General features: G+C 35.6%; 1 non-coding gene across 1 annotated transcript; it reads right to left on the bottom strand.

Moving 5' to 3' along the window:
• Nucleotides 1-340: 340 nt before the first annotated feature.
• On the bottom strand, nt 341-466 carry LOC127666401 (small nucleolar RNA SNORA17). Its single transcript, XR_007973613.1, has one exon. It is a non-coding gene; the product is annotated as a small nucleolar RNA SNORA17 (small nucleolar RNA).
• Between the last annotated feature and the right edge of the window lie 10,216 nt (nt 467-10,682).

The raw sequence follows: 10,682 nt of genomic DNA, 5'->3' as shown, positions 1-10,682 counted from the left end.
CTTCTTTGTTTACAAATGGCCATCGTAATGAATCCTTGGTCTGGTACAAGGCCTCTGGCTCATGCACAACTAGCAATACAGAAACCTCCCTGGATCCCCTCTCAGATATCCTGTTGTGATCCTTAGTCATGAAGATCCTATAGTCACGGTTCTGTAGGACCAGCCCCTTTACACACTTCAGCAGTTCATCCATGGGATAGGTGTATCCGTGGCCAATTCAAAGTCCTGGATCAGGAAGTAAGAGGACTCTGAGCTCATGATATTGGTTAGAGGTCATCTTGGTCATGGCCTGTGCAGCAGGGACCGATGGTAGTTTCTGGCTCTTTTTTTTCCCCCAGAGAGTATTAGGGTACTAATCATTCAGATGTTCACAGGTCAGCACACTGAGGACAGTCTCTTTCCACCCTGCCACCTACTGATGTACATATGATACAGCAGCCACACCTGCAATGTCTCTAGGGGCTTTCTTTTTTCAATTATATTAACAATTCATGTATTTGTAGTATGCACCTTAATTGTATTCACCTCCATTTCCTTACTCTACTGCCCCTCCTATAGATCATGCTCATCCGCATGTTCTCTTTTGTCCTTTAAATCCCACTGAATCCAGGAAATGCTCCACAAACATGAACAGCTTTGGGTTCAGTCCCTATGGCACAGGCTATCAGAGGCCAGCCCTGCAAAGAAAACTGACTCCTCCTCCCTCAGTAGCCACCTATTGTCAATGTGGGAGAGCTGGTTTCCTTAGAGAAATGACAACTTGATTTTTATCTTTCCATAGTCATACTTTTATAATTAATAATCCTTCTAAAATAAGTAGATACAAACATTCTACATGACATAGAGATATTTTGCTGCAGGGTTTAGACTGGCTTGTTGCTGTTTTGTTAGTTTGGTATGAGTAGGTTCCGTGTTTCTGAAAGTTAATTTGGGCACCCATAAGGGAAGAGTTCTGAGAAATAGTGAATGTATGCTCATACAAGTTTTAATGTAGGAACAGGTGCCAAGAATGGTTGGTGGCAGGGTGTGGTGAGCTAGAATGTGAGAGAAATGCAATCTGAGGTTTTTTTCACGATTTATTATTCTTATTAAAAAGCCACTGAGAATGTGATAAGCCTTGGTGGCTCAGCAAAGGGCTCCCCCTGGGCAACCTTGATTCTGTACAATAAGTATATCTATTAGTTTCAAGAGAGTGAACATCACACCCTAGAAAAATCTCCCTAAGACATCTTTGCTTTTGTTTAAAGGCTGGTCACATTCTCCCACAGGCTTTGTCTAAACACATTGAAGATTCCTTTAGAATGTAAGTTACAACATAGTTTTCAGTGCTGTATGCCCCGACCTCATCTGACACACACTAGGCTGACAGTTGAGAGCCCATTCACAAAACAGCATGGGGAAGCACAGGCCTCTCAGAGCCCCAGTGCACTTCTCAATGTGGCAAATTGCAATCCACAGGCGATGACAGCATCTCAAGAGAAGCTGTCCATTGTGAAATTCAGGAGAGAAAATCAAGAGCTTCACAATGTAGAATCCTTTTATTTTTGCCCTTGACAATGAAAAAAATCTATAATAGTGTTTCTGCAGTCATTGCTAAGATATTAAAAGACTTTTGGGGTATTATAATGGTACCTTGATTTTAGAAACTCTTGGGAAGTTATGTGTGTCAGAGTTTTATGCCTTATATTTTTAATAGATGTCATTTGTAGAGGCTATGTTATGACAACGAGATGGATTGGTGAAATGTCTTGTCTAGTAGATATAGCTTAGCTCTGATGTGACGACCAGGGGCAACGGTGGAATGGCTTGTCTACTAGATATGCCTTATAAACAAAAAGCACTCAGAAATGACATAGCTGATGAATTAAAGCCTCAACTAATACATCTCAGAGGAAAAAAATGTGGCATTTCTTTATAACTGAAAATAAAATACTAAAAAGAAAGTCCAAATGAGAAGAAAGGATTAGAAATATAGGTGATATTTACAAGCAATATGAGACATGTGGGGTATAATTTGCCTAGCAAAAATTAAAGCAACGTCTAAAACCATTTTGACCATACCCAAAGAAATATTCAAATAACTCTCAGTGTAGACCGAGTTCCATTGAAAGAGCTTCTCAAGTGATGTTTGCCAATTTAATTTCTTCCTTGTGACAATGAAAGATTGTGTCTGATTATGACAGTTGAAGAAGCAGATATGATTGATAAGCTCAGCCAGGACTTTTATTTTACAGACGGATACTTTGCATGACTCAGACAAGAGAAAGAATATGTACTGTAATGAACATACTGGTGTTCTTCAAAGAAAGAACAGTCTGGTTTTGTCTGGATCATGACAATGTGTGCAAATGTAGACAGAGTAGAGTAAGGTTAAAAATAGAATTTGTAGACAAGGAAAGTACATACTTTTCTTCGAATATACGTCAAAAAATGTACTTTTTAAAAAAAGATCATATATTAATCTTCATAGTATTCAAATATTTATTTAAAGACATTTATTTTTTGATCAGAGTGTAATGATGCTGTTTACCTCTTCCCTGAGCTCCCTGCAAACCCTCCCATGTACCTATTCCATTCTGTTTCAAATTCATTGCTTTTGTAATATTTTGAAATCTCTTCATCTCAATATGAATTTCCTTACTTAGAATTAAACTTATGCATATTTTATTTTAAATTCATAAATTAAAATTATGGCCTAGAAAGTAAGATCCAGAGTTGTCTGAGCATGCGGGATCTTACAATTCAAATAACATGTTTTAGAGAAAGATAACATGAAACTAAAACAATAACCCTTTGTTTGTTTAGTGTGTGATCTTGGAAAAACCTAAATCTGTCTTGATGATCCCACCATTGTGCACTGAATTCCATCAGGTTTTTTATTCAGAAATTAGGCCAGCTTGTTACTAAATTATAATTACATTAAAGTTAAAGCAGGAAAACAAATTTTTATAACATTGAATTTATATTTAGATTATTTGGGACTCACTGATACTATACAGATCTCTTTAACACACACACACACACACACACATATAAGTGTTCCATATTATGTTTTGTAAACAAGTAAGTTACATTGGTGTGCCATTTAAATTCTGTGACTGTCAAAAAAGTCTCTGGTAAAGGATTCTGATGCCCATGTTCTGGCTAACTACACATCTGTACTTACAACTACACATTTGCTCAGGGTTCTCCCCTGACCTGTGAATGCCATGAGCACTTGTCTTTTCTCAGTCTTCCAGTTGTATGGTACTTGCTGAAGATTCTGGTGTGTAAACTGCAAGTCTGGATGCCCAAGATTACTCCACAAAGCAATTCTCTCCTAACTCTTCTCCAAACCACATGGATTACGATACAGGCCAGAAATCAAAATGCTTCTGGATGTGCTCTTAGGCTAGTGAACCAGTTACTTAATCCTGAGGAGTATGTTGTACCTTAATGCTTAATGACACCATGATCTATCCTGGAATTGAAGTGAAATAGCCTTTTCAATTGCTTGCTACATTTGTTATTTAATAAACTTCTGATGTGCGATGTATATTATTAACTGAATTTGTTATCATAATTGACAAGTACTATATGTGGTATCTTTAAATTTGTTTCACATCCCTATTCTTAACCTTTGAATACTCTCTAATTTTTCTCCTATTTTACAGTGTCTTCAGAACTCAATTACCCAAACTGTTTATGGCAGTAGAAAGCCGGAAGATATTCAGTATCAAGTAACAGGAGTGTGCCATTTGTGAACATGAAAGACTTTAATGCTTCCTGTAAATAGCTCTAACACTTAATTCGCAAAAGCATTTTTTTTCTAAAATGAATAACTAAAGCTCTTACAACCCAATATCTCTGCATTTAAATAAGCTAAAAAGCACAAAACATCAGGCAGCCATTCAGGCATTCTGGCCCTTCTCTACACCCTTAGAGCATTTAGATATTTAAATGAGTAAAGCAGACAAGACTCATTTTGCATCATAATTCAATGATAGATCACCCACACATATGAAAAAAAAATGCAACCCATACACATAAAATCTTTATATAAAAGTGGGAGCATAGATTGGATGTGTTTCATAGTAATTTAGCAAATTAATGTGAGACAAATTTATTATCTCACTATATCAATGGGTCAGGAGTCTACTACTGATCAAGTGCTTTTGTCTGTTTAGCTATCAGTCTAAAATCGAAGGATCAACCAGCAATTCACTGATCTTGGGAACCTTGCAGATCCCTGCCAGATCCACTACTCATTACTTAGAGGAATGTGCTTCTTTGTGTTCATGAGACTGGGGTCCCTACTTCATTTCATGCTATCAATTCTCAACATTTTATATAACAATTCACTATCATCTGTTCACAAAGTTACTCTCCAGTAAAGAATTTCCCTCAAATTCAGCTTCTACCTTCTTTTGTTGCATCTTTTTTTCCTTATATCTAGCTGAATAAAAGTGTCTGATTTTAAGTGATCATGTGACTAGCTTCCTCCCACTTGGAAAACTTCAGGCAATCTTCATGTTTATAGGCACTTAGCATCAACTGTAGTCAGAAAATTCTCTTGTCTTGCTTTTGCTTGTTTTTATTTTTATCTTCCTTTTGCCTTCTATCTTCATAGATAATTGATTATTTGATAAAAGCTTTGACATTTGCCAGTTGAATGCTTGTACAAGAATCATGATTTTGCTTTTAAAAAATAGACAATTAAAGTCCTAAAGGAAGCTAATGTTTCTTTGTTGCTTATTCAAGTATAATCTTTAGTGAGGGGATCTCTGTGAGGCAATATTTTCTTGTGGTATGGAATGTCCCCGAGAGCTACATATTCCAATTATGATACTACTATTTTTGTTATTGTAATTTCTACACTGTTTCAATCTAATTTATTTTGAAGATTGGATGCCTATAATTCAGAAGTTCCTATTTAGTTGGCCTAGTTAAAATTTGTTGTTGGACCAAAGAGGAGTGCCATAGTAGAATCATGACAACTTCCAATTTCATTATAATCATGTCTATAGGCTAAATCATACTCACAGAACACCATGACAATTGAGAATTACTATTATTAAGACATGAGTGAAACACAAAAGGAGTGAAGAAATAGTGCCCAAGTTCCCATAGATCTCTGCATGGTTCCAGGAAACACAAGAAATTTTGGTCCCTTTAAGTTCTTATTAATTTACCATGTATCTATAACTCTTGCTTTCTAATGGGTTCCAGAATGTATGTTCAAGTCTTTTTTCCAATTCTATTGTTAAAAAGAAAACATCCTTTGATAGCCATCTAGAGCTTAGTTTTCTTATGCATTTCACAATTGCAAGAGTGTACAAGGACTCAGTTTGGTAACAAAAATGGTAACACTAGGTCATAGATTCTGAAAGCAAATGTCAGTCATGTCTAAATGGAAGCAACAGTGAGACTGACTTAATAATTTTAGACTTTAAATGTAAAATTAAAAGAATGACATGCAAATTAATGAATATAATTGAATATATCCAAAATGTCTTTGACTTAAATAATTACTAATATCAGTTTATTATTTTATTTTTTATACTACTTACTCAAACTCTGCCATATATTTAACATGTGATATGCATATATATGCATATATATGCATATATATTCATATATTTTGACAGAAAAAAAAGGAAAAGTTTCTAAAAGGTTTTATTACAAAGAGTTGGTTCCTGTGATCAAGGAACTAAAAGCTACTAAAATCTGCAGTCAGACTGTTGGTGAACCAAGAGAGCAGATGTGTAATTCCAATCCCACTCATGAAGAGCTGATGGTACTAATTACTATGTGGAACTACAAGTTCCCAGGACAAGAAGTAGTGATGTTTTGTATTAGTCTGAATGTTGAAAATACTAAAGCTTCAGTTCACATAGTGAGGAAGAAAATTCTATCTGCTAGTCTTCTCGTTCTATTGAGAAATACAAGTGATTAGAATAGGCCCATCCAAATATGGAAAACTAATGGATTCTACAAAGGTTGCTGATTCAAAAATTAGTATCCACCAAAAGTACTTGTAGAAAGCACCAGATAAAATTTTTGAAGAAATATCTACCAACTTATCTGATATCTCTCATTATTATTTTGCCTGTTATTTGATTTGTTCTTAAGACCTTAAGATGATGTTGTTAGGTTTTTAAAAGACATTTCTCAGTAGCTCATCTTCTTTTGATGGGGGTTCACTTAAAACATTCACTCTCAAATTTCTTCTTTAATTCTCATCTTCCTGACTTGTTAGGATAAATAGAAGCTCCACTGGGCTAATAATTGCCAAATTTCCCTTTAGGTTCATAGAATGCAGATGATTTTGCAACACTGGTCCATAGAAACTAGCATAAGAAACTCAAATCCATTGTAGTATCCCAAAGACATACTATCATAGATGGGAACATTCATCATTTGAGTAAGAATGGCTAAAATAATTTCATAATTCTGAATACTTGGTTATTAGGGAGTAGAACTACTTGATTGGGAATAGGAGTTGTGGCCTTCTTGGAGGAGGTGTGACTTTGATAAAGAAAATATGTCACTGGAGGTATGCTCCGGGGTTCCAAATGTTCAAGATAGGTCCAATGTCTCTTTTTTTCCTGGTTTCCTGAAGGCTCAGTGAAGATCTCTCAACTACCTCTCTAGTACCAGTGCTGCCCATAGGAGTCCATGCTTCTTTGTCATGATGATAATGGGCTGAACTTCTATAATTGTAATCCAGGGTCCAACTAGATATTTTCTTTTATAAGAGTTGCCAAGTTCATGGTATCTGTTCAGAGTGATAGAACTTTGACAGAGACAGACATACTGCCCAACTTAAATGCTCACTGGTTTCTATTCTTTCCATGAGCCATTGAGCCCTTCAAGGAAGATCTTTGAAGAACTGTTATCCTCAGAACTGTTTATGAATCAACTTTTATCATTCCTTCAATATACTTGTTATGACTACTCCATTGGTGGGCAGCTGGATACTGGATTCTGTTTTCATCCCTCTATGCATATTATTAAAAGAGCCAAGAAACTGTTATAGTAAAAACCAGTTGTATGAAACAGGTAAAGAAGAACAAAGGAGTTACTAAATATGTTGTCATGGTTGACAATTTAGGTGATGACAAATTTGACCTACACAGACCTTAAGCTGGATTCTCATCTCTTTATAATGTATTGGAATGGCAATTTTTCATACATAAATATAACGTATATATAGGCCCACATTGTATAAAGAGGTGCATGTCTTCACTTTCTAGAAAAGCATGAATATTCAAAAATTATTCTTAGAAAAATCATACAGATTCAAATATATCTGGTAGAGGTGAAATATATCTGTCTGGAGGTAGGGTATGCTATGCTTTGACTATAGAAAGTCAGGTCTATTACTGTCTGTGTAGGTTTTTTTTTTTCTGTATCTCTTCTATATATTATTCATTCTTATCTCAATTATGTTTACCTTCTTCAAAAAAGACTTAATTAACAAATAGTTGTATTAAATGACAGGACTCAGATGATCATTAAATTATCTTAGAATTTGATCATATAAATCAAATGAGAGAGAGAGAGAGAACTTAGTTTAGCAATCATTTAATCAAAAGCTCCTATTAGCAACTACTTTGAATCTTCAGGAATAGAATTAAATGGTGCAAGAAATTCAATAAGATAACACATACTGCCAATCACGTCAAGAGTCTATAGAGCCAATAAGTTTCAAAATTAGTGTCAAGGAGCTAAAGCCAACTTAATGTTTATATTTTAAGAACTGTACATTTTCAATATTATGTGAAAATATGATTTACTAAAAGAGAAAACTAAATAAGAATGAAATTAAGGAATTTAGAAAGAGAGAATATTTATCTCCTTTGCCTGAAATGTTTTGGAAATGCAGTTTGTTTTATACTCAACCATAATTTTAGAATAATTTTGCTAAGTGTACAAGACTGCTTGAGTTTTCTTCAAAGTTAAAAGTCAATGTAAATGTATAAATTGTTTTTGATCTGATGAAATCATTTTTACCTTGTAGGTCTATTCATGTAAATTCATATTTAAATCACTACTATAAATATTTATATGAACATGTTTTGTTTCCTTTAACATAGCATTTCTTCTTTTAAGTATCAATAAGTAAGTATTAATTATTATGAATTTGTCAGGTAACTGACAGAAATATGCTTGATGAAATATATTTGTTGACTTTATTGAAATATTCTCTTCTTGGGTTATTCAAACTCAGGTCCATAAATATGGATTGATCTCTGCACTATACACCATTTTTCACAAATCTAAATTATAATGACCTGATGAATGGTCTTTAGTTTCATAGAAAGCAGAAACTCTGATGACCTCCTGACACATGAGTATAGTTAATGTCCTTTCATATTCATTTTTGTTGTTGGTTATCAAAATATATAAATCATATACATTGGTATATTGTTTAATTTACATATGACTAGTTCATTTGTTCAAAGAAAATGTCGGAACCTGCCCAATATAATTAAGGTCAATTGCATTATTTCTGCCAGAAAAATGAGACAGATAAAGTTGGTGGGGAAGATTACACCGAATACCTAGATTTTTTTTTTATTCGATATAATTTATTTACATTTCAAATGATTTCCCCTTTTCTAGCCCCCCCCACTCCCCGAAAGTCCCGTAAGCCCCCTTCTCTTCCCCTGTCCTCCCTCCCACCCCTTCCCAGTTCCCCGTTCTGGTTTTGCCAAATACTGTTTCACTGAGTCTTTCCAGAACCAGGGACCACTCCTGCTTTCTTCTTGTATCTCATTTGATGTGTGGATTATGTTTTGGGTATTCCAGTTTTCTAGGTTAATAACCACTTATTAGTGAGTGCATACCATGATTCACCTTTTGAGTCTGGGTTACCTCACTTAGTATGATGTTCTCTAGCTCCATCCATTTGCCTAAGAATTTCATGAATTCATTGTTTCTAATGGCTGAATAGTACTCCATTGTGTAGATATACCACATTTTTTGTATCCACTCTTCTATTGAGGGATACCTGGGTTCTTTCCAGCATCTGGCAATTATAAATAGGGCTGCTATGAACATAGTAGAGCATGTATCCTTATTACATGGTGGGGAATCCTCTGGGTATATGCCCAGGAGTGGTATAGCAGGATCTTCTGGAAGTGAGGTGCCCAGTTTTCGGAGGAACCGCCAGACTGCTTTCCAGAGTGGTTGTACCAATTTGCAACCCCACCAGCAGTGGAGGAGTGTTCCTCTTTCTCCGCACCCTCTCCAACACCTGCTGTCTCCTGAATTTTTAATCTTAGCCATTCTGACTGGTGTAAGATGAAATCTTAGGGTTGTTTTGATTTGCATTTCCCTAATGACTAATGAAGTTGAGCATTTTTTAAGATGCTTCTCCGCCATCCGAAGTTCTTCAGGTGAGAATTCTTTGTTTAAATCTGTACCCCATTTTTTAATAGGGTTGTTCGGTTTTCTGGAGTCTAACTTCTTGAGTTCTTTATATATATTGGATATTAGCCCTCTATCTGATGTAGGATTGGTGAAGATCTTTTCCCAATTTGTTGGTTGCCGATCTGTCCTCTTGATGGTGTCCTTTGCCTTACAGAAACTCTGTAACCTTATGAGGTCCCATTTGTCAATTCTTGCTCTTAGAGCATACGCTATTGGTGTTCTGTTCAGAAACTTTCTCCCTGTACCGATGTCCTCAAGGGTCTTCCCCAGTTTCTTTTCTATTAGCTTCAGAGTGTCTGGCTTTATGTGGAGGTCCTTGATCCATTTGGATTTGAGCTTAGTACAAGGAGACAAGGATGGATCAATTCGCATTCTTCTGCATGCTGACCTCCAGTTGAACCAGCACCATTTGTTGAAAAGGCTATCTTTTTTCCATTGGATGTTTTCAGCCTCTTTGTCGAGGATCAAGTGGCCATAGGTGTGTGGGTTCGTAGATTTTTCTGCCATTTGTTCTACTACCTCTCTGTCTTATTTCTATTAAATACTTTGGAGATGCCTGCTTTCTTTAAAATCCTTCTTTTAGTGGCAGGACAGTGGCACACTCTATGTTTTGAGAATGCCAGCCCTATACTTCCTCCAACTCTTGTCTCTTATATGTTGATATTCAAGCAGTGGGAGAGGAACATGAGTCTAATATCCATGGATTTTTATAATAAAAAGTATTTATTTTAAGAAACATACATATATTATATATGAATATAATAAAACAAAGGATAAACAATTAAAATGCTTTTTGTATTGAGTACATTTTATATGTTGGCTTCCTTTCATCAAATAATATATCACGATTATGAATATAATAAGCATTTGGAAATTGCTTTAGCTAAGAAGCATTGATTCTTCTCTTGGGCTCACCAGATAACTAAAGATTTGTGCAATGGTCTAACCTGAGATTTTTAAAAGCACTTGATGTGGTTTGAGTATAAAATAAGTCTCCATGATCTCATTCATTTGAACACTTGGCCCCTGGCTGGAGGTGCTATTTGAGAAAGTTCTAGAAGGTTTAGAAGGTGGTTTCGTGCTGGAGGAAGAATGTCACTGGGAAGAGGCTCTGAGCTGTGATTGTCTTAACTGACTTGTTCCTTTTCTGGTTTCTGAGTGTAGGTGTCATATGACTAACACTCTTTCTCATCCCACCTTTGTGCTGTCTCTGATTCTTGCCATCTTGCCGCCTTCTCCATCAAGGTGGATAGGATGGTAATCCT

Source organism: Apodemus sylvaticus, chromosome 15, assembly GCF_947179515.1.
Source record: "Apodemus sylvaticus chromosome 15, mApoSyl1.1, whole genome shotgun sequence".
In the NCBI taxonomy this organism is placed as follows: Eukaryota; Metazoa; Chordata; class Mammalia; order Rodentia; family Muridae; genus Apodemus; species Apodemus sylvaticus.
The sequence above is the reverse complement of the archived record's forward strand: the minus strand, read 5'-3'. Positions and strand labels throughout refer to the sequence as shown.